This window comes from Mustela lutreola, chromosome 17 (assembly GCF_030435805.1).
Source record: "Mustela lutreola isolate mMusLut2 chromosome 17, mMusLut2.pri, whole genome shotgun sequence".
In the NCBI taxonomy this organism is placed as follows: domain Eukaryota; kingdom Metazoa; phylum Chordata; class Mammalia; order Carnivora; family Mustelidae; genus Mustela; species Mustela lutreola.
The window spans coordinates 16,345,773-16,366,843 of record NC_081306.1 but is presented as its reverse complement, the minus strand read 5'-3'; the positions used below and the strand labels follow the sequence as shown (position 1 = coordinate 16,366,843).

At 48.9% G+C, this 21,071-nt stretch overlaps 1 protein-coding gene across 8 annotated transcripts in view; it reads left to right on the top strand.

The window, feature by feature from the left end:
* HAPSTR1 (HUWE1 associated protein modifying stress responses) overlaps positions 1 to 18,395 on the top strand; it is a 57,899-nt gene extending 39,504 nt beyond the window's left edge. For 2 of the 8 annotated variants that reach the window (XR_009349363.1, XR_009349361.1), the window contains 2 exons: positions 1,774 to 1,866; positions 3,112 to 4,251. The gene's annotated coding sequence lies outside the window, so the exon portion shown is untranslated. Of the gene's footprint in view, positions 1 to 1,773; positions 1,867 to 3,070; positions 4,252 to 4,383; positions 4,707 to 18,253 lie in introns of those variants that run through there. The other 6 variants (XR_009349364.1, XR_009349360.1, XR_009349359.1 and 3 more) reach the window with 4 other exon arrangements.
* The last annotated feature ends 2,676 nt before the right edge of the window (positions 18,396 to 21,071 follow it).

Below are 21,071 nucleotides of genomic sequence, written 5' to 3'. Positions count from 1 at the left end.
CACTGTTGACAGATATCTTAAGAAACGGGAGAATGCTGTTCACATGACAAACACACACGGCAAGATCTTCATTTGACCAGAATGGTGCCAGGCAGCGAGTTTTCAATAAATGTTAGCTACTGTCGTTATCAAGGATTGCAGACTCTCAAAGGACCATTCAGTTGTTTGTTGATATATTCTGTGCTCTGTTGACGTTCATCTGGTATGTGAGCCAAGTGGGGAGGGCTGTGGGGGCAGCGTCCCTGGTGTCCCTGGCTTTTCTCTTCCTGTTCCTCGGCTCCCTGGGGCTTCAGCTGGCCCTGTTTCTGGCTGGGCACTGCCACCTAGAGGCTCCTGGCCCACAGGGCAGCTGTCCCTTAAAGCCCTTCACTCCGGACACTGGGCCCGGGTGTCCCAAGACCCTCTTCTTGACTGTATTTTAAGATTTCTTTTTTAGTTACAAAAATTTTTTTTGGTTTTATAGTAATCTCTACCCCTGCAATGTAGGGCTTGAACTCATGACCCCAAGAACAAGAGTCACATGCTCTTCTGACTGAGCCAGCCAGGCGCCTGCTCTGAGAAATTTTTTTTTTTTTTTTTTTTTTTTTTTTTTTTTAGGGTGGTTTTAGGTTCACAGCACAATTGAGAGGAGGTATAGAGATTTCTCGCACACCCCCACCTCACCCCCCATGCACAGCCCCTCCCACTGTCAACACCCCCACCAGAGTGGGACATCTATGTTTACAGTCGATGAACCCACATGGTCTACATCATTGTTTGTTGTTTCCGTATGAGTTCATCTTGGTAGTGTGCGTTCCGTGGGTTAGGTAGGACCCATACAATGACGTGTATCCATCATTATGGCATCATAGAGACTGGGTTCACTGCCCTAAAAATTCCCGGTGCTTCATCTGCTCATCAACCTCTGGCAACCACACTCATCTTTTTACTGTCCCATACTTTTTTTTTTTTTTTAAGGATTTTGTTTGTTTATTTACTGTGAAAGAGAGAGAGAGAGAGAGAGCAAGCACACCAGCAGGGGGAGCAGCAGAGGGGGAGAGGGAGAAGCAGAGTCCCCGCTGAGCAGGGATCCCGACGCGGGGCTCGATCCCAGGTCCCTGGAATCATGACCTGAAGGCAGACACTTAACCGACTGAGCCGCCCAGGCACCCCACTGTGTCTATACTTTATCTTTTCCAGAATGTCATATAGTTGGAGACAGACAGTGTATAGCCTTTTCAGACTGGCTTCTCTCACTTAGTAATGGTGCATTGAACTTTCCTCCCTGTTTCTCCGTGCCTGAAAGCTAATTTCTCCTTCGTGATGAATAGTGTTCCATTGCCTGGATGTATCACAGTTAATGAACAAAGCTGCTGTAAACATTCACATACAGGATTTTGTGTGGACATAAGCGTTCAACTCCTTTGGGTAAATACAGCGGGCGGGGGGCGGGCAGCAGTTGCTGGATCATAACAGTGGGCGTCTGTTGGGTGTTGTAAGAAACCACTAGAGTCTCCTCCAAAGTGGCTGTTCCATTTTTTGTTCCCATAAATGAATAACGGTACCTGTTGCTCTGCATCCTCACCCATATTTGAAGGATTTTGGCCATTCGAACAGGTATGTGACAACCTCTCCCTATCGTTAAAATTTGCATTTCCTGATGATACATGATGAGGATCTTTTCACAAGCTCATTTGCCATCTGTGTATCTTCTTTGGAGAGGTGTCTGTTAAGCTCTGCTGCCCCCTTTTTAAAATCAGGTTATTTGTTTCCTTATTGTTGTTTTTTTTAAAGATTTCATTTTTAAGTAATCTCCACACCCAACATAGGACTGGAACTCACAGCCCTGAGATCAGAGTCGCAGGCTCCGCCAACTGAGCCAGCCAGGTGAATTTTAAGAGCTCTTGGTGTATTTTGGGTAGCAGTCCTTTATCAGATGTGTCCTTTTTTTTTTTTTTTTAAAGATTTAAAAATTTTTAAATTTATTTTAGTGACAGATCATAAGTAAGCAGAGAGGCAGGCAGAGAGAGAGAGAGAGAGAGAACAGGAAGCAGGCTCCCTGCTGAGCAGAGAGCCCGATTCGGTGCTCGATCCCAGGACCCTGGGATTACGACCTGAGCTGAAGGCAGAAGCCTCAACGCACTGAGCCACCCAGGTGCCCCTCAGATGTGTCCTTTGCAAGTATTTTTCTCTTGGTCCGTGGCTTGTCTTCTAATTTTCTTGATGTTGTTTGTCTTTTATAGGGCAGAAGTTTTTGTTTGTTTTGTTTGTTTATTGGAGAGCGAGCAGAGGGAGGGACAGAGGGAGAGAGACAAGGAAGACTCTGCATTGACTGTGGAGCCCCACATGGGGCTTGAGATCATGACCTGAACCAAAATCAAGAGTTGGTTGTTCAACCAGCTGAGCCACCCCGGGGGTCCCTGGAGGCCAGGTGTTTTTAATTTTAATGAAGACCAATTCATCAATTATTTCTTCCATGAATTGTGCCTTTGGTGTTGTATCTGAAAATCATGACTATAAATAAATAAAGTAAAATATATAATAAAATAATAAATAAAATAAAATGACGCCAGGGTGGCTCAGTTGGTTAAGCCTCTGCCTTTGGCTTAAGTCCCGCATTGGGTTCCTTGCTCATTGGGAAGTCTGCTTCTCCCTCTGCCTGCTGCTTCCCTAGCTTGTGTTCTCTCTCTCTCTCAAATAAGAAAATATTTAAAAATTAAATAAAAGTCATCACCATACCCAGTCTTCTATCTGGGTTCCCCTATGTTATGTTCTGGGAGTTCTGTAGTTTTACATATAAGTCTGTGATTACAAAAAAATTGGGTGTCCAGTGCTGCAGCCACGGTCACAGTGAGCCCTGGATGGTGGGATCCAGGTCTGCCAGCAGCAACCTGGGATATGAGTGGGGCTGGCTCATTCACTCACAGCCCCTGGAGAAGGAGGAAAGCCTATTTTTTGCTAGTCTGCACACTCTTCTCTGTCACAGAGATACTGCACTTTAAAATTTCTATTTGATAAAAGAAGCAGTGATGTGAATGTAAAAGAGTATAATTCTAAATGCATTGTTCTTGTATAATTTCTCTCTTCCAAGCAACATAGAGGAGTTGATTACCAATATCTTATCAATACCAGGTGCATGAGAAAAAGAATCACAAAACAAGACTCAATCAAGAGAGTGTCACAATCAAGAGAATTGACTATGACTTTGGTCAGGCTACTAACTTCTAAGTTTTCTCATCTGTACAAGAGAATGAACAACAGTATCTTTCCTACGGCAAAAACTGCTCATTATGTCCCAAGATCCTTTCTCCTTCGATTTTTAGCTGGGGGCATATGGCTGTACCAAATAATGACTACACTTCCCAGCCTGCTTTGCAGCTACAGTCATAGAGCTGTGTAACCATGTGACCAAGTTCTGGCCAATGTGGCATCGGTAAAAATGGAATGAAAACTTTTGCATGGGGAGTGGGGTGTTGTCTTTCTCTTCTTTCCTCCTTTCCCTGAGTTGGATTATAGGCGTAATGAGTGGAGCTGGAGCAGCCCTATGGAACATGAGGTCCTTTTAGGAATGGAGAATGGAAGGCATGCATAGAAGACCCCCAAGACAGAAGAAAGTCATTTCCCTGACACCATGGAGCTGCTACACCAGTCCTGGACCATTTCATCTCAGATTTTTATGTCACAGAAGTGACACTAAGCCACTGTCCTTTTAGGCTTCTTTAACTTGTAAAATGAATTTAGTCTTAATAAATGCATGACGTCATAGATTTCTTGGGGGAGATTCAATGAGCTATTGTATACAACTTGCCTATCACAATACCTGGCAAAGTGTAAACACTCAGGAAGTGTAAACTCCTTATTAGTACCTTCTGTAGTGTTCAGGTAGAATAACTATCCCTCCTCTCCAGTGAGAGCTCCAGGGAGGAGTGCTTCTGCAAAGAAAAAAAAAAACGATCGAGATGGTGCTGTTAACTTCTTTTTGGTTCCAAACAATTGCAAAAAAAGAAAACAGCATCTTCATAAACAGCTAATTGCACTAGAAATGATTTCACTTGAGCTGTTGTGTTTACTAGTTGTAGCTGACAAAACCCTGCCTTACAAATTTGCATAGTATTTTAATTGGGAGATAAGTCAGACATTCTTTTAAATAGCTGTGTTTACAAACACATAGCTCAATTGTTCCATATTTGAAACACAGCCTTTCAAAACAATTTAGTTCCATTCTTCGTGGCTTTCTCTGTTTTAAAATACAAGTGGGAATGTTTTCTAGGAGTCCGTGGCCCCTTTCGACTTTGTGCCTGGTCACCTGTGGGTGGTTCATTTATCAACTATTTAATTCTACTGTTGTCTAATTAATGTCTGTTGTCTAGTTAATGTTGTTCTAAGGTGCTTTTTAACTCTCAGGTTCTCTGCTTTGGTAAAACGCTGCCAGTCTTCTGGACCCAAACCTCGATTCCTAAGGAACTCCACGGGTAAAACAAGGACAGTCAAATTGAAGGAGGAAATTTGTCACAAGGTTTATTATCAATGGATGAAAGGAAAGAGGAGAGAAAGATCAAGATGGATGTCTTAGTCATCTAAGGCGTCTGCCTTCTGCTCAGGTCATGATCCCGGGGTCCTGACATTGAGCCCCACATCAGGATCAGTGGGGAGCCTGCTTCTCCCTCTCCTTCTGCCTTCTGCTCTGCCTGCTTGTGTTGTCTCTCACTCTCTGTCAAATAAATAAAATCTTTAAAAAAAAAAAAAAAAGATTGTTACTCTCTTTTTTAAAAGCATTCTTACTTATTTAAGTGATCTCTACAGCCCATGTGGGGCTTGAACTCACAACCCCGAGATCAAGAGTCACACCTTCCACCGATTGAGTCATCCAGGTGCCCCTAAATTACTTCTCTCTTCTTGTTCTCCTTTTTTTTTCTAGTGGAAGTATAATTGTCTTCCCATATCCCAGTTGTTTCCAGCATCCATTACAGCGACTTGATTTGTGCATGTCAGGAAATATCTCCACCAGTAGTGGAGCTACCATCTGTCCCTGCATGAAATTGCTACAATATTATTGACTGACCCTGTCTATACTATACACCCCCAAGACTTACTTTGTAACTGGATGTTTGTACCTCAATCCCTTCACACATTTTGCCCCCCTCCGAGCCGCCTCCTGCATATGGTTACGAGTAGTTGTTTCCGTATAGCTATGGATCAGTTTCTGTCTTGCCTTATTTGTTCGTTTTGTGTCTCAGATTCTGCACACAAGTGAAATCGTCTTTCTCTATGTGACTTGTTTCACTTAGCACAACATCCTCTAGGTCCATCTCTTTTCTCCCAAATGGAGAGACTTTCCTCTTCATCTTGGTTTATACCTGTTTATTTTTCTTTAGGCTAATCCATATCAGGGTTTCAATTGCTTTTTCCTTTTTTTTTTTTTTAAAGATTTTATTTATTTATGTGACAGAGGGAGATCACAAGTAGGCAGAGAGAGAGAGAGAGAGAGGAGGAAGCAGGTCCCCGCCGAGCAGAGAGCCCAACATGGGACTCGATCCCAGGACCCTGAGATCACAAACTGAGCCGAAGGCAGAGACTCAAACCACTGAGCCACCCAGGCGCCCATTCATGAAGTTTTTTTGGTTACCAAAGCATGCTCAGTATTTGGGCAAAAATAAAATCTGTCACAATCCCCAAAGTGCGTGTGACCAGACACTTTGCCGTGTGTCTCTAGGGGAGGCCATGAGGACTGGGGGAGACCCCGTGAATCAAGGAATGAGTGCCAGGAGAATTTCTGAGACAGAGTACAAGACACATCCCATTGGGATTGAAGACTAGAATTGAAGTTCACCTAGAAACGGGACCTCAGCTCAAGGGTTAAGCGTTGAGTTGGCAGTTGGCCTTGAAAGGGTTTTAGTGTGTATGTAGTGACTGCTTTTGGTGACCATCTCTCTTCTACACTTTCCAGAGAACCCCACCTTTATTTGGTTCTGCACAGCTGTGGCTTGCTAAGGCCATTACTGAAAGCAACATGAACTGTTTGGCTGAACCACAGACATGGACTCTCACCGTTCTGGTGGCTGGAGGGTCAAAGTCAAGGTGCTGGCAGGGCTGGTTCCCTCTGAGGCAGGTGAGGGAGAATCTGTACCAGCCCTTCTCCTTGCTTCTGCAGCCTCAGGCATCCTTGGCTTGTAATAGGTCATATCTTCACTCTGGGCCTTCACATCATTTTCTCTTTGTGCAACGGCTTTATGTCCAGGTGTCTCCTTTTTATAAAGACTCTAGTCTTATCGGGATTAGGGCCCACTCTCATGGCCTTAGCGCAACCTGGTTCCCTCTCTCGGTCAGATAGCTCCCTCTGTTGGTCACATTGCAAAGTCCTGAGAGGGTCTCAATAACTTCCTTGGTTTCAACCAGTTCAGCCCATCACATCCGCGTTCTTCAAAGGGAAATCCCACAGTCGGGTGGCAGGCTAGGGCTACCCCCAGCTTTCCGTATTCCACATGGTATCGCTCTAAAAGCCAACAGCCTAACAACAGCCTAAAAGTTTGAGCTCAGTATTTATCCACGCAGGAGGGGAGCAATTGCACATGACGTTTAGTGCAGGAATCCCTGAAGGATGTTTGAACAGGTCCAGATGGCCTGCATTCTGGGTGAGCAGGTCCAAGTCAGGGAACCTGCCCAGGGTCCCCTGGATCCAGGGACAGAGCAGGATTCAGGATTCAGAGCAGGAAAGGCTTTCCCTGGGAGGCTGCACAGCCATGTGGTAGAGAAGGAAGACCTCGGGGACACCTGTCTTGCCTGGAATCCGGCTCTGGAACTTGTAGCTAAGTGACCTCAGGCAAGTCACACGACCTCTGTGCATCTGTTTCCTTGTCTTTAAATGGGTTTGATGATAGTACTATCACAGAGAGTCATTGTGAGGCTTAAAGACCATTCCTTCCTTCAATACATACTTACTGGGGTCCATTACTTAGATACCTGAAGTCTGTCTAGCAGTAAACATTGAACAAGTTCAGGAGGCAATTATTTATCAAGTGGGGAGGGTGTAAGTGATATTGCCAAAAACAAAGCAGAGAATGAAGAAGAGAGAAAGTGACAGTTTTGTACATGGACCTTCCAACAAAGACCTGAAGGGGAAGAGGGAGAGAGTTGTGAGGGCAGAGGAAGTGCAAAGGCCCTGGGGCAGGAGTGTGCCTGGTGGATTTGAGGGACAGCACAGAAGCCCAGCGTGGCTGGAACAGAGTAGGAAAGTGGAAAGGATGAGCCCGCTGGAAGACCTTGGCCCTACAAAGAAGTCAAGTTGAGCCATTGGAACCATTGCACATGTTTTTGGGGCACTGCTTTGCCCTGGAAACTACGCTGGGTGTCTGGGCCTTGACAAGCTCAGCCCTGCCCCTTAGGGCCATTGGGACTTTGCAAAGAGGGTTTCTGGGGCTGCATCTGGGTCTTCTTAGTTTGGGACTGGGAACTGGTGCTCTTCAAGCCTTTGGAAACAGAATAAATACACCCTTTCAAAATCCAGTGGCTGATTTATTAGAAATGACTTAAAATATTTTTCCTGGGATGGCGGAAGCCTGCTCTCCTGGGTTATTTTTTCTCTTGCCCCCTCTGGTGGCTGAGCTTGGGTCGGTCACTCCTTCACCGCACTCTGGGCAAAGGCTACCAGCCTTTGGGATGGGCACAGATAATACATTCTTTTTTTTTTTTTTTTTTTTTTTAAGATTTTATTTATTTGACAGAGATCACAAGTAAGATGGAGAGGCAGGCAGAGAGAGAGGGAAGCAGGCTCCCCGCTGAGCAGAGAGCCCAATGCAGGACTCGATCCCAGGACGCTGAGATCATGACCCGAGCCGAAGGCAGCAGCTTAACCCACTGAACCACCCAGGCACCCTAATACATTCTTTTGAAGCACATTTTTACTTTTACTCAAATCTTTATTTTTAATTTATTTTTACTCAAATCTTTAAAATGTTAGGCTGTTGGCTTTGGAACTCGGCTCGGGTGGGGCTGCTGGACTGAGCTCTTCCCCCCTAACCCCCATGGTCCCCAGTTCCATGCACGCAGGCGCGCGCACACACACACGGACTGTCATTGCCTTAGATAATGACGGTCCGTGTGTGTGCGTGCGCGCATGCATGTGTGTGTGTGTGTCCCCGGGTCCCTACCCTTTTCTGCGCCTGCTCCTTATCTGTCTTGATTCCAGTAATACTGACATTGGGGCTGGATGCTTCTGTGTTTGTGGGGACCTGGGCCCCTTCCCCACTAGATGCCAGTAGCATCTCTTCCCCAGTTGTGACAATACGACATGCCTTTAGACACTGCCGGCTGTCCCTGGGGGAACACAGTTGCTTTGAGAACCACTAGTCTCAAGGTATGACCTTAAGCAGACCACGTCACCTCTCTGAGCCTCTGTTTCCTCTTCTATAAAATAGGGATAATACCGCCCAGTGGCATATGTGGTGCATATCTCCACCCAGAGTGGATCATTTTTAATACCCTTTACCTATTTTCTTTTTTTTTTCTTTCTTTTTTTTTTTGCGACTTTTTCAGATACGATTCACATACCATATACTTCACCCACTTGAAGGTATTATTGGATGGTTTGGGGCATATCACATTACTCATTTAAATATCTGTCATAAAATATGTTATCACATAAGTTGCACCATTCTGACCCTCTTTAAGTGTGCAAACCAGGGGCATTAATTACATTAGGGACAGAACGGTCTGCGATAGTCTGTAGCAATCACAAACACCGGATTTGTCCTTTCTTTTTATCATTAAAAATCTGTTTAAAATTTAAATTTTTAATTGAGGTACCGTTGACATATAATACTATGTTACTTTCAGATGCAAAACAGAGAGATCTGACATTTATGTACATTATGAAATGCTCAGATTGACAAGCACATTTGCCATCTGTCACCGTGCAGTGTTATTACAATATTATTGACTACATTTTCTCTGCTGTACTTTTCGTCCCTGGGACTCATTTATTTTTTAATAGGAAACTTGTCCCACTTGATCCCCTTCTTTTGCCCAGGCCTGCCGGTCCCGCTCCTCACTCCCTTCCTTTTAAAGACAAAGGATTTGCAGCTCAAAGAGAAGCATCCATTTCAACCCTCAAGATGCTACTGGAATCCACTCAACTGTTTCCTGAGGGAATTGGAATTTGCATTCACGGAACAGAAATAGCTCACCCCACAGAGCCCACCCTTTCTCGTGGGCTCCTAAGCTGTAAACACAAATAAAAATCCCCAAGTTCTTCTGTGCCAACAGCATGGAAGTAGCTCCCCCGCTCTGTGTCCCCGTCACTGTGGCCCCCTCTCCCCCACGAGTGTGTTAACTCTGCCGTTTGCAGGCAGGCACCCTAAGCCCCATGCGGTTGTGGGAGATGCGCACTGCACCCAGACAGAGCGCCGAGCATCCCCAGCCACCAGGAATTTCTTCTCCAAACAGACGCAGGAGCCAGGTCTGTTGGGTTGTGCAGCTGGATGTTCTCAGAATTAACTTCTGGAGAATGCGGTGTTTATGAAAGGGTAAGTAATAAAAATAGGCTGATTTGAAGTTTCTATGTATATTATTAAAACTCGACAGAGCACTGATTAATATAGAGGACTGTGGAATCGCTACGTTATACACCTGAACTAATACTACATCGGGTATCAGTTATACCAAAGAAATACGCTTAACCACCCCGCCCCAAGCCCAACAAAAACCCAGTGCTAACTGTAACAGCTGTTCAGAAGTTAGACCCATGAGAGGTATTTGGGGGAAAGAGGACTGCAGGGCTCTGTCCCCCACGCTGTGGCTTGATGGCCGGCTTTCATGTGTGGGACGCACCCAGCACGCCCACTGTGTATAGTTCGAATGTGATTCCCAGCTGATGCCTCCCTTGTGGTCGCTACTGGCCGATGGCCTTTCCATAAGCAGGGTTTCTACCGTTCTTTTGGAGTCTCTGCATTTCTCTTGGGTGCAGCTCCTGTTCAAGCATGGATCATTGTGTCCCATCTGAAACCCTTCTCCAAGGGAACAGGGCTGTGGCATGTTCAGGAATCGGACTTTACCCTGTTTTTCTGTGTAATTTGCTGGGGAAGAAAGAGTCGCTCTGAGCCTTTCTACTTTGGAGATATCAGTGGGAGCTCACGGAAGATGCCCTTCTTTTTTTTTTTTTTTTTTTTTTTTTTTAAAGATTTTTATCTATTTATTTGACAGACAGAGAGAGATCACAAGTAGGCAGAAGGCAGGCAGAGAGGAGGAAGCAGGCTCCCCGCTGAGCAGAGAGCCCGATGCGGGGCTCGATCCCAGGACCCTGAGATCATGACCCGAGCTGAAGGCAGAGGCTTAAACCACTGAGCCACCCAGGCGCCCCGAAGATGCCCTTCTTATTAAAATCCTCAAAGTAAATTCCAGTGATGAAGCGTGGGCATAGCACGGAGGGTAACAAAACAGCCAGGCATTTCAGGGTGGGCTGGACGGGTGACGCGGGAGCTCTGTCCTAGAGTAATACCGAATGAGATCCTGACACAGTTCTCCTGGGCCACCCCAGCCCCCCTCCCCTCCCGTGTCCCAGAGTCCTCCCTTCCAGGCCACACCTGGTGTGGCTGATGCTTACACCCCACTAAAGGGATGAAGACACTGAGGTTAAGTGAGCCAGCGGACGTCTGAATGTCTAGTGCAAATCTCCCATCCCAAGTCCTGGGGCACCCCACGTTTGGACACTTTTGCATCCCCTATTGTGTGTTTGTGTGTGTGTGTTTGGGGAGGGGGGGGTGTTCCTGATAGCTTTCAGTTTCTCCAGGCCTGTTTCCCCGGGACAGGCCTGTTCCCCATCCCTTGCCTGTCAGAAGTCTGATGGTGGCTTTGTTGGAGGTCTGTTGGGGTGTCCTCATTGTCCCCATGTGTGGGCCCATGTATCCCTTTTTTGGGGCTACCTTAACGAAAGACCCGAAATTCTTATGTGCCAACAGCATGGGAGTAGCCCCCGCTCTTAAAAATGGGGCTTATTTACTGATTGGGTCGCTTAAAAAAATGGGAATTTACTCCTCATGGGTCTGGGGGTCAGAGTGTGTGCACAGGGCTGGTCCCTGCCCAGGACTCTGAAGGGGAACCTGTTCCATGCCTCCCCGCTGGCTCATTGGCGCCCGCAGCCCTGGGTTTCTTGGCTTTGCGGCTGCCCCACTGCTCCCCTCAAGCGTCTGTGTCCAAGCTTTTCTCTTATAAAGACACCCGTCATTGGATTTAGGGCTTTCTCCCCAGTTGGTCTCATCTGAACTACTGCACCTGGAAAGACACTATTTCCAGATAAGGTTACATTCTGAGGTTCCAGGTGGAGGAGGATTTGTGGGGGTAGGATGACACACACTCTTCAACCCAAGCCAGCCCCATCTCTGCCTGACCCTCCATCCCAATCTGCTAGGTGACCCATCGGGGCGAAGCGCTCTGCTGAGGTATCTTCCCAGAGGGGCTGTTTGAAGCCAGTGGTGCAAGGACCCTGGCTTGGAAGCCAGAAGACTGAGAGGTGATGGCTTGGTGGCGGACGGGAGAAAAAGGAAAAGGCCTCGTGGGGTCGGGGTCCAGAGCACGGATGGGAAGCCAGCAAGGGAGTTAGAGACACTTTGTCATGTGGCTCCTGCTTGTGATGAGAGACATCCAGAAAACTTAGAGACAGCTAGGCAGGATCTGAAGCTAGAATGTTCTCTGAGAGGGGGGAGTTCTCTGCTCAGATCTGGGGCTGGGTTACAGAAAAGTGCATCCTGGCTCCACACCCAGATCCATGCCACCAGAACTGCCTGGGGTGAGCCATCCGGGGGGGGGGGGCTGCATTGTGCCGAGCTGGAGTGTGCCAACACCTGCCAGGGTGGCAAAGGTTCTCCCCACCACTCCCCACCCTGACCTGCTCCCCGAGAGCCCAGAGCAGCCGGTTTAGACAGGCGACCTTGAAAAGTCTCTCAGATGGACAAGTACTCACCTTTGCAGGGCCCAGAGTGGGGGGCGGGGGTCCCGGGGCGACAACTCTTAGAGTTTGGTGGGGCTTGGGCAGGGGAGTTCTCTGCTGAAATATTATCCTTGGGTTCTGCCCCTGACAGCCTGCTTCTCTCCAATTATCGTGGTGACTGACTGCAGTGATAAATCCTGGCCACCCAAGTCTAGGTGCCTGGCAGGCTGGGCCCTGCTCCAGCCTTTGTCAGCTCTCCGTCCCTCCCCTTGAAGCGGGCTCTGGGCCTTCTCACCTCCTTGCTGTCCCTGCTGTAGGACTCTGCAGGACAGACAAACAGATGAGCCAGATGCCCTAATGCTCTTTTCTTTTCTTTTTGTTTTAAGATTTTATTTATTTATTTGACAGACAGAGATGACAGGTAGGCAGAGAGGCAGGCAGAGAGAGAGGGGAAGCAGGCTCCCTGCTGAGCAGAGAGCCCGATGTGGGGCTTGATCCCAGGACCCCGAGATCATGACCTGAACTGAAGGCAGAGGCTTTAACCCACTGAGCCACCCAGGTGCCCCCTAATGCTCTTTTCTGGGTTATACTGTATCCCCCCCAACACGCCCCCTGCCCCATTTGTATGCAGAAGTCCTAGCTCCCAGCACCTCCAAACGTGGCTGTATTTGGAGAGGTAATTAAGTAACAGGAGGTCACTGGGGTGGGCCTTCATCCAGCATAACTGGTGTCCTTATTAGAAGAGGAAATTTGGACACAGACATGCCTAGAAAGGAGAACGCCACGGAAACACAGATGGCTGTCTGCATTCCAAGAGAGAGGCCACAGAAGAAACCAGCCTGCGGGGATCTTGCCCTTGGACTTGCAGCCTCCAGGGGATAAATCTCTGCTGTTCAAGCTGCTGGGTCAGTGGCGGTCGGAGCCCATTCACTCAGCGCTGGGACTTGGGACCAGATCAGAATAACGTAGCCCTGATCTGAGTGGTCATCTGCAAGCTTTATTTCCTTAACCAAACAGCTGAATTCTCCAGGGGACATCTCACGTGGCTCCTCCACATGTGTACCAGGAAAGCAGGGTTGATTTGGGGGACCGATGCCGTGGGAGGGGCTGCCTGGTTCCTCTGTCTGGTGTCCTTATTCTCATCTGGCCTCCGGTGGCCCCAGATACTTTTCTCGGGGGACACTTTAAACACGGAGGTATGGGAGCATTATACCCATTTTGCAGAACTGTCAGTCGGGGAGTGGTAGGAGCGACCCCTCTAGGAGAAGGTGAAATCCTTCCTTCCCTCTCCGTGCTACTGCTGGGCCTCATTGCTACAGAGAATCAGCCCCGTCCGAAAGTCAGGAGTCGCAGGCTAGAAAGGAGCACTGCATTTGCACTCAGATGCCAGGGCTCAAGTCCCTCCTCACCAGTGGCTCACTGGCTGAGTGCCGTGGGAATAAGTCACCCGAGCTCGATGAGCCACATTTTCTCCTCTGTCAAATGGGAGGAGATTCTGAGACTGCAAGCCTAGCGGTGACCTGGGGGAGTAGAATCAACCAGAGTGGGGCACCTGGGTGGCTCAGTGGGTTAAAGCCTCTGCCTTTGGCTCAGGTCATGATCTTAGGGTCCTGGGATCAAGCCCCGTGTCGGGCTCTCTGCTTAGTGGGGAGCCTGCTTCCTCCTCCCTCTCTCTGCCTACTTGAGATCTCTGTCAAAAAAATAAAGTCTTTAAAAAAAAAAAATCAATGTGAGTTTTGAAATCAGGCCAATCTGCGTTCGAACCCAGCTCTGCCAGCTCTTAGCTGTGTGGCCTTGGGTAAGCTGAGCAACCTCTCTGAGCTCGTTTCACAGGCCACAAAATAGTCTTTTGATTTTTTAAATTAAGTTTAAACTTTTAATTCCAGTGTCGTGAACATACAGTGTTTTCTGAGTTTCAGGTGTTCATTATTCAGTGCTCTCATCATGGTAAGTAAATGCTTTTGATTTGTAAAATAATTAAAAAACGGAAAAGTCATACTTACTTATGGGTTGCCCAGAAGCACAGTGGGCTAGATTTGCCTGGTGGGCTGTGGTTGGCCGACCTACAGGTTAGACTGTGAATTTCTCCAAAGCGCGTGCAATGTCCTTATGTTCTCAATGCCTCGTACGAGGGGAGACTCCTTGTAGCCCCAGCCAATATCTTCTATCTCTTAAGCAGGATGGTGGCTGTCGGTTGGGAATGTGTAGGCAAACAGTGGGCATGTTTCAGGTGCTGGAGATAATTCTGGAAAGACGGAAGCCCCTTCCAGGGGAATTTCCCTCTTACTGGAGGGAGTCAGGGAGATCTTGAGGTTTCTGCAATTGGGGCTGCACTAGCTTCTCAGCCATTCCCAACTCAGCCAGCAGGGGGCGCTGGGGGACTACTTTCCTCTGCATGTCTGGGCAGCTGGGGAAGCGTGGTCTGCGGCGTCCTGCTGAGGAGGTGGGACATGCTGGGGGTGGCCCAGATGACCTCTGAGTGTCTTTCCTGCCCATTGGATCTCGGCTTTTTTTGGCAGGGTGAGGCACAGAGATGAGCTGCCTGGAGCTAGCCGCAGGAGCAGCCCCCTGGCCCTGGAAATACCGTAAAAGGACACAGTCCACGGGGCTGGAGGGGGTCATCCTGGGGTTTCAGGGTTTCAGAATTCTAGCCACCACTCTTTCTGGTGTGTATGGATGTGTTCATGCAGGGGTTAGTTGGGGGTGGGGGAACCCAGGGCTTGCTTTCTTTCCAGGCCGCCCAGGAAGTACACGGCAAACAGCAGGCAGAAAGAAAATGGTCAGATGAGCCAGTGTCACTGAGGACCCACTGATAATCCTGTCTTAGCCTTGCAAACCTCAAAGAAAGCTGAGAGGCGAAACTGAAAACCCCCTAAAGCCTGCACTGTCTGGGCTGGTGTTGAATATGGTCTGCGCTGTGGTTCTTCCAGTTCCTGTTGGCAAACTAGGTGTAGGGCAGTGTTTCCAGAGGACGGATCCTGACCAGCATCGTAAACATTACCAGAAGCTGCTCAGAAGTGCACATTCTGGGTCCCACTTCCGGGACCCCTGCATCAGACACTGCAGTTGGGGGCCGGCAGCCGGCCCCTTCAAGCCCTCCAGGTGAGTCTGAACCACGGGGCGACCTGTAGCTGTTTTCAGCCTTGGTCTCACACTGGAACACCTTTGTTTTCAAGACTTGATTGGGGTGGGTGGGGGAGGGTGCATACCTCAGACCAATTGCATCTGGCTCTCTGGGATTGGGACCAGCACCTGGGGCCGGGATCAGCACCTGTGGCTGATTCCAAGATAGCTGACCTCAAGCCCAGTGATGCAGTGGAAAGTGATTTTGGAGTCAGCCAGACTCAGGTTCAAATCCCAGCCTTTTCACTTGCTGGCTGTTTGACTCTGGGCCAGGTACGCCCCTTTCCTGGCTCACAAGTAGTTTATATTCTGGAGGATTGAGATCATTTTTCCTGCCCTGCAGAATTGTTTAAAGATTGAACAAAGCAGCTGGTGCTTGGAAGCACCTAGAACAATACCGGTTGCCCTGAGGGAGTTCAGCCCATGATGGCTCCCCTTCTCTGCTCCTCTCTGTTGCACTGTGGGACTTTTTTTTTTCCAGAGCAGAGACCACAGCATAGTTTTTTTTGCATCCCCAGGGAATAGTTAATCCCTTGTGTATCGCACACTGCTGGGAGAGAGCTGGGGAAATGGGTGTGTGACACACTCAGCTCCTGGACCTCTTCCTTCACAGCCTGGCTGTGATGGGCTCTGTGACCTTTCTCTGCGTTGTCCTACCTAAGGTCAGCCCTGATGTCTGTTTAAATTACAAACCCTCAGTCCCCTTGACCTTTAGGAACCTATCTAATAGAAATGAAATGGCCAAAATCTTAAAATCTGTGTGCAAAGATATTTTATTTGTGCATCGTGTCCCCTGGTGGTCATTGGAAACATAACGTTACCCATAGGTGAATAATAGGATACATTATGGTTATGGCCCATTCAGTATTGTGGACATCCTGAGCCAGTTAAGAAGAATTAGGCAGATCTCTATGTAGTGATCCAAGAGTTGTACTATATGTTGATAAGTGATAAAGCAAATCGCTGATTCATGCCTGTGATTCCTTTTTTTCCTTTTTCTTTTGGGGAAAAAGAACCTCTATATTATGTGTGCTCAAAGCATGGAAGAATATACTGCAGGCTGTCGGTTATGTTGTAGGATTGCAGACAGGGGACAACCTCGTTCATGCATTTGTTTGTCCTTGTTTTCGCTCAATTAACGTTTATTTAAGGTCTGCTCTGTGTCAGGCCCTGGAGCTCTGGACATACAGCCGTGAACAAAACAGACCGAGTCCTTGCTTTCATGCAGCTGGAGTGACCAAATGTCCGGTGTCCCAGGACGCTCCTTGGTCCTGGGCAAACTAGGATGGGGGGTGGTGGTGGTGCTCCCCATGGAGCTTGTGTTCTAGCCCTGGAAAGACAGGTGAACACCTGTTAAGATTCTGGTAGGTAGCTTGGTGGGAACCCGGCTGTTCTGGAGCTTCTGATTTGCTTACAGCGAGAGTATCCCTCCTTTAAATTTGGATCGACTGTTGGGGATGGAGGGGTGCTCTGAGCCGTCTCAACGCCCCAACGGTCATTGGCTGGCTCTCAGTTTTGCTGAGTCGGCAGCAGGACCTAATTTGTTAATTAAGAGTAGATGGCCAGCTGTCCTCCTATTTTGATTAACCTAATGGCCTTCTCAGCACGACTGGGGTTCAGCTGCAGACCTCCTTGCAACTTTTAATGAAATGATCTGGAGGGCCATTAGAAGGCACTTCTGGGTATTAGGCGGCTCCTCTGCACAGATCACCACCTGGCAGCTGAGCCTGCCGCCCCCGCGCCCCCACGTGCGCTTGGGTAAGGGTTTTAAGGCACGACACTTCATCTTGTAGTCATGCTTGACGGCTTGCTGGCCTTTTCGGCTTTTACCCAATTTGCTCTGCGTGGGAAGCGCAGCCAGGAGACGAGGTCTCCCGAGCTCAGAGCCCTTGGCGGAGCGGCTGGTGTCCTGCCTGGGGACCACCCCCCCACCCCAACCCCGGCCCTAGGGGCTGCCATCTGTGAGTACCTGTGACAACGGAAACTCGGTGCAGGGTTTTCCTCACTGGCCTGGGCATGGCTGGAAGAGCTGGAGGGTGGGGGTGGGGGTGGGGGTTTGTTGTGAGTTGAACGGTGCCCCCCACGAAAGATGTGGGAGCCCCAACCCCCCGCCCCCTGCGGAAGTTGGCACTTTGCAGATACAGAGTTCAGATGCGGACACTGCCGTCGGCCCTCAGCCGAGATGAACGTGTCCTCACAAGGCGTGAGATCCGGACACAGCGGTGGGAGCACAGCCCCGGACGCCAGGAGAGAGGCGCGGCGCAGATTCAGCCCCCTCCCTGCCCCAGCTTCAGAAGGCCCCAGCCCTGCCCCTGCTTGGATCTGGGGCTTCCGGCCTCCAGGCTGGGACGCCGTAAGTGTCTGCTGTCGAAGCCCCCGGTTCGTTAGAGAGGCCACAGGAGACTTGAAGGGGGAGTGACCACAGGCCGGTCTCGGATCATCCTTCCAGCAGGGATGGCTGGGCGTGGGTGGAGAAGCCCCGCGGAGGGGGCGCCGTCTCCCGGAGGGCTCGGAGCAGTGCAGTCGGCCCTGCCCGCGGTACGAGCTGTGGACAGGCACAGCCCGCACGGACTGTCCCCCCGACCCGTGTTTCCCGGGATCTTGTCCCTGCTGAGCGGTTTGCACTCGCATCTCCCTAGCGGACGCTGCTTCCGAGACAGGCCCTGGTACCAAGATGATTGCGCGTGCGTGTTTGCGTGCGTCACGTGTGCGTGGGTCACGTGTGCGTGCTTGCGTGGGTGCTCGTGCGCGTCTCGTGTGTGTGCGTCACGTGTGCTTGCGTGTGCGCGTCGCACGTCACATGCGCGCGCACCGTGTAGTGGAAAGACCCCAGGTGGCAGCCTCCCACGCGCGGGAAAAGTAATTCTGTGTCCCGAGCACTCCAAGCCTGGGACGCGTGAGCAGACAGCGGGCACCGGGCTGGGGGTTGGCCAAGCCTCAGGATGCCTCCACCGGCCACGCCGCTGTTCCCAGTTTGGTGTCTCCCGTGACACCAGCCAGGACAGACATTCCTGGGTGTGATCGTGGCTGAGAGACCCTGGGGCAGGGGAGGAGAAGGACCTGCTCCCCTGGAGGCATGATGGGGCTCAAGGTCATCTGCATTTTGAAAGCGAGGTCACTACTATTCAAATATATGGAAAACAGTAACATGGCAACATTCGGAGTCAAAAGTGGGATGTGCCCCCTTTACCTTGTCTGTTGGTAATATTTCCTTTCTTTTTCTGTTTTTAGGATTTTATTTGCGAAACCAAGAAAGCACGAGCAGGGGGAGCAGCAGAGGGAGAAGGAGAAGCAGGCGCTGCACTGAGCAGGGAGCCCAGCACCCTGAGATCATGACCTGAGGCGACAGCAGACACTCAACCGAGACACCCAGGTGCCCAGTGATCTTTCCTTTCTCGACTGTTGCATGAATCTGCATATAGATACAGTTGCAGACACAGAGATACAAATATAACTGTGGATAAGCCACGGACATAGATACATGCATATGTCGGTGGAGACAGGTTTGAATAAAGACATAGACATACCTGTAGGTATACATAGATAAAGGGGCTGTGTTTTTAAATATACATGTCATTGCACCATCTGGTGGTCTGGCGACTGTCCAGTGCACGGAACAGCTGTCTTGAAGGTTTCCCGAACTACGGACGTCTCTATCCACCTCACTCTTTGCATCCGGTCCCCTGTTAATTGACAATCGTGTTGCTCCCGTTTCTAACACAGCTTTACCCTACAATGCTGCAACACACATACTTTAACGAACAGGTAGATCTTTCTGCATTTGTGCAAGGATTTCTGTAGAACAGATTCCTGGAAGTCGAATCCCCAAGTTCAAAGGTGAGCACTCTTAAAATTTGGGGAGGTGTTATCCAATGGCTCTGCAAAGAGGTTGAACCAATTTCTGCTCCCAGAGTAATTTCATTTGAATATTAAAAAGGCCGGTGACCTCGTTTTATGCTTAAAGCTGGTGAAGCGGGGCAGATCAGTGACATGTAAATGGGTCATTATGGATCAATCAAGGCTGAACCATTTCCCGCTCGGCAATGCTTTGTTTTTTTCCCACTGTGCACACTTGAAAGAGAAAATAAACTTGTTTACTTCATATGTTTTATAATTAAAAATTCCTCTGATAGATGCAAGACGTTCCATCATGGCCAGGAAAAGCATGTTCTGTGTAACTGCGGATCCTAAGGAGTGGGAGGCATGTGGAGCAGGTCACTGTAGGCCTTTGTAGCCCTGTGGGTCACAGCAGAGCTGCCCCCGCTGAGCATGAAGACCATCCGTGCTATGTGTCTCTGGCAATGTTTGTTAGGCAGCAGTAGCTGACCGTTACAGAACTTTTTCCCAGTGCTGCCATCGACCATCTCTGTTTACGCCACACTCCCTCTTCCTAAGAATCATTGTAGTGACCTCTTTACTTCTCTAAAGTCTTTGCCAGACTGTTCAGAGTAGGCAGAAATCATCTGTATCTTGTTCACCTAAAATTCTACCTGGCACATGGTACGAGCACATGAAGCACCATAGTACCTCCCTTATTTGTGGTTTTGCTTCCTGCAGTTATGGTTATCCACAGTGGACTGTGGTCTGGAAGCAGTTGTTCCTCCTCCTGACACATCATCGGAAGGTCAAGATGGCCTAATGCCAGGTCATAATGCCTATGTCATTGCCCTCACCGCATCTCCTTGTGGAGGCATCTCCTTGTGTCCTCTTGCATCATCATGGGAAGAAGGGCGACTATGGGGACAGTCAGATACTTTGAGATAGAGCACATTCACTGAGCTCTTAGTATAGTACGTTGTAACTTTTTATTATTAGGTATTGTGCTTTTTTTTTTTTTTTCTGACTGTATCCAATTCATAAATTAAACTTTGTTGTAGGTATGTGTGCATAGGGAAAAGTATAGCATATGGATAATTCAGTGCTATTTGCACTTTTGGGCATCCACTGGGGGTCTTGGAATGTACCCCGAGGATAAGGGGAGACCCCTCTACTTACTAGATGGAGAGGTGAATGAATGAGAGTAAGGATAAATGATCTTGGGTTGCCCCATTCTCTTGGTTGTCCTTGGATCCTCCCAATTACATTTTCTTTTTCCTTTTTGAAAAATCACTAATTTTGGCCAGAGTCTGTTTTTATTATCCACCAAAATCGAACGTGCACAGAAGCCAAACCTTAGGTCATACATACGTGCTCAGCGCTTAGTTTATTAAGTCCTCCAATCACTACTTTGCTTTATTTCCCTTTTACAATGTCGTGCGGTGGTGTTCCTTCCCTTTCCCTGGGAGGCCCCGAGGATCAGACAGGCCATGACTTGCTCTCATCTCCCTGCCTGGCAGGTGGCCTGACCACGCCTTACACCTGCTCTGTCCTGCTCTAGGGTCTTCCCCCCGCAGCTGTCTCCCTTCCCAGGGGATCCTGCCCTTCACTGAAATGACCTGGAGGTCATTCTTGGAAAACATATGTGTAGTCTTCGAGCCTGGCCCTCTCTCCAAGAATGTGTCTGTGTCTCCTGGGGTGCAGGAAAATAGAGTTACTTTTTTACGGCCAGGAAAACATTAATGAAAAATGAACCATCAGTGAAATTAATTTCAAAGATTTATGCAGTCTCCATGACTAACAAGCCTGCACCTGTTCATTTGACACCCTTTAACAGCTCCCCACTCACCCCTCCCCTTCCCAGCTTCTTAAAATTCTCCTCTTTCCCTGAAGGCACCTGGTTGGTGCGTTGGTGCGTTGGGCGGTGAAATAAATGTACAGTGGGATAGAGACACGACTTGTTAATTAAAAAGGCTGCTCTGCCACTTCATAGTTAGGAAGAGACGAGCCAGGCTGAGCAGCAAGGGTTCCTAATGAGGAGACACTGGGTTGTCATGTACTGTGCAAAAGGCTCTCATACAAAGGGATGGGAAGACACATCCATTAGCTTTCTCCCTGAGCTCCCTCTGCCTCACCACACCGGGGACCTCTTCCCTCTGTCACAGTCACTACGGGCACCCCGTCAGAGAAATGTGCAACGAGAGGGTCACCTGGTCCCCATCTCCCCCTGACG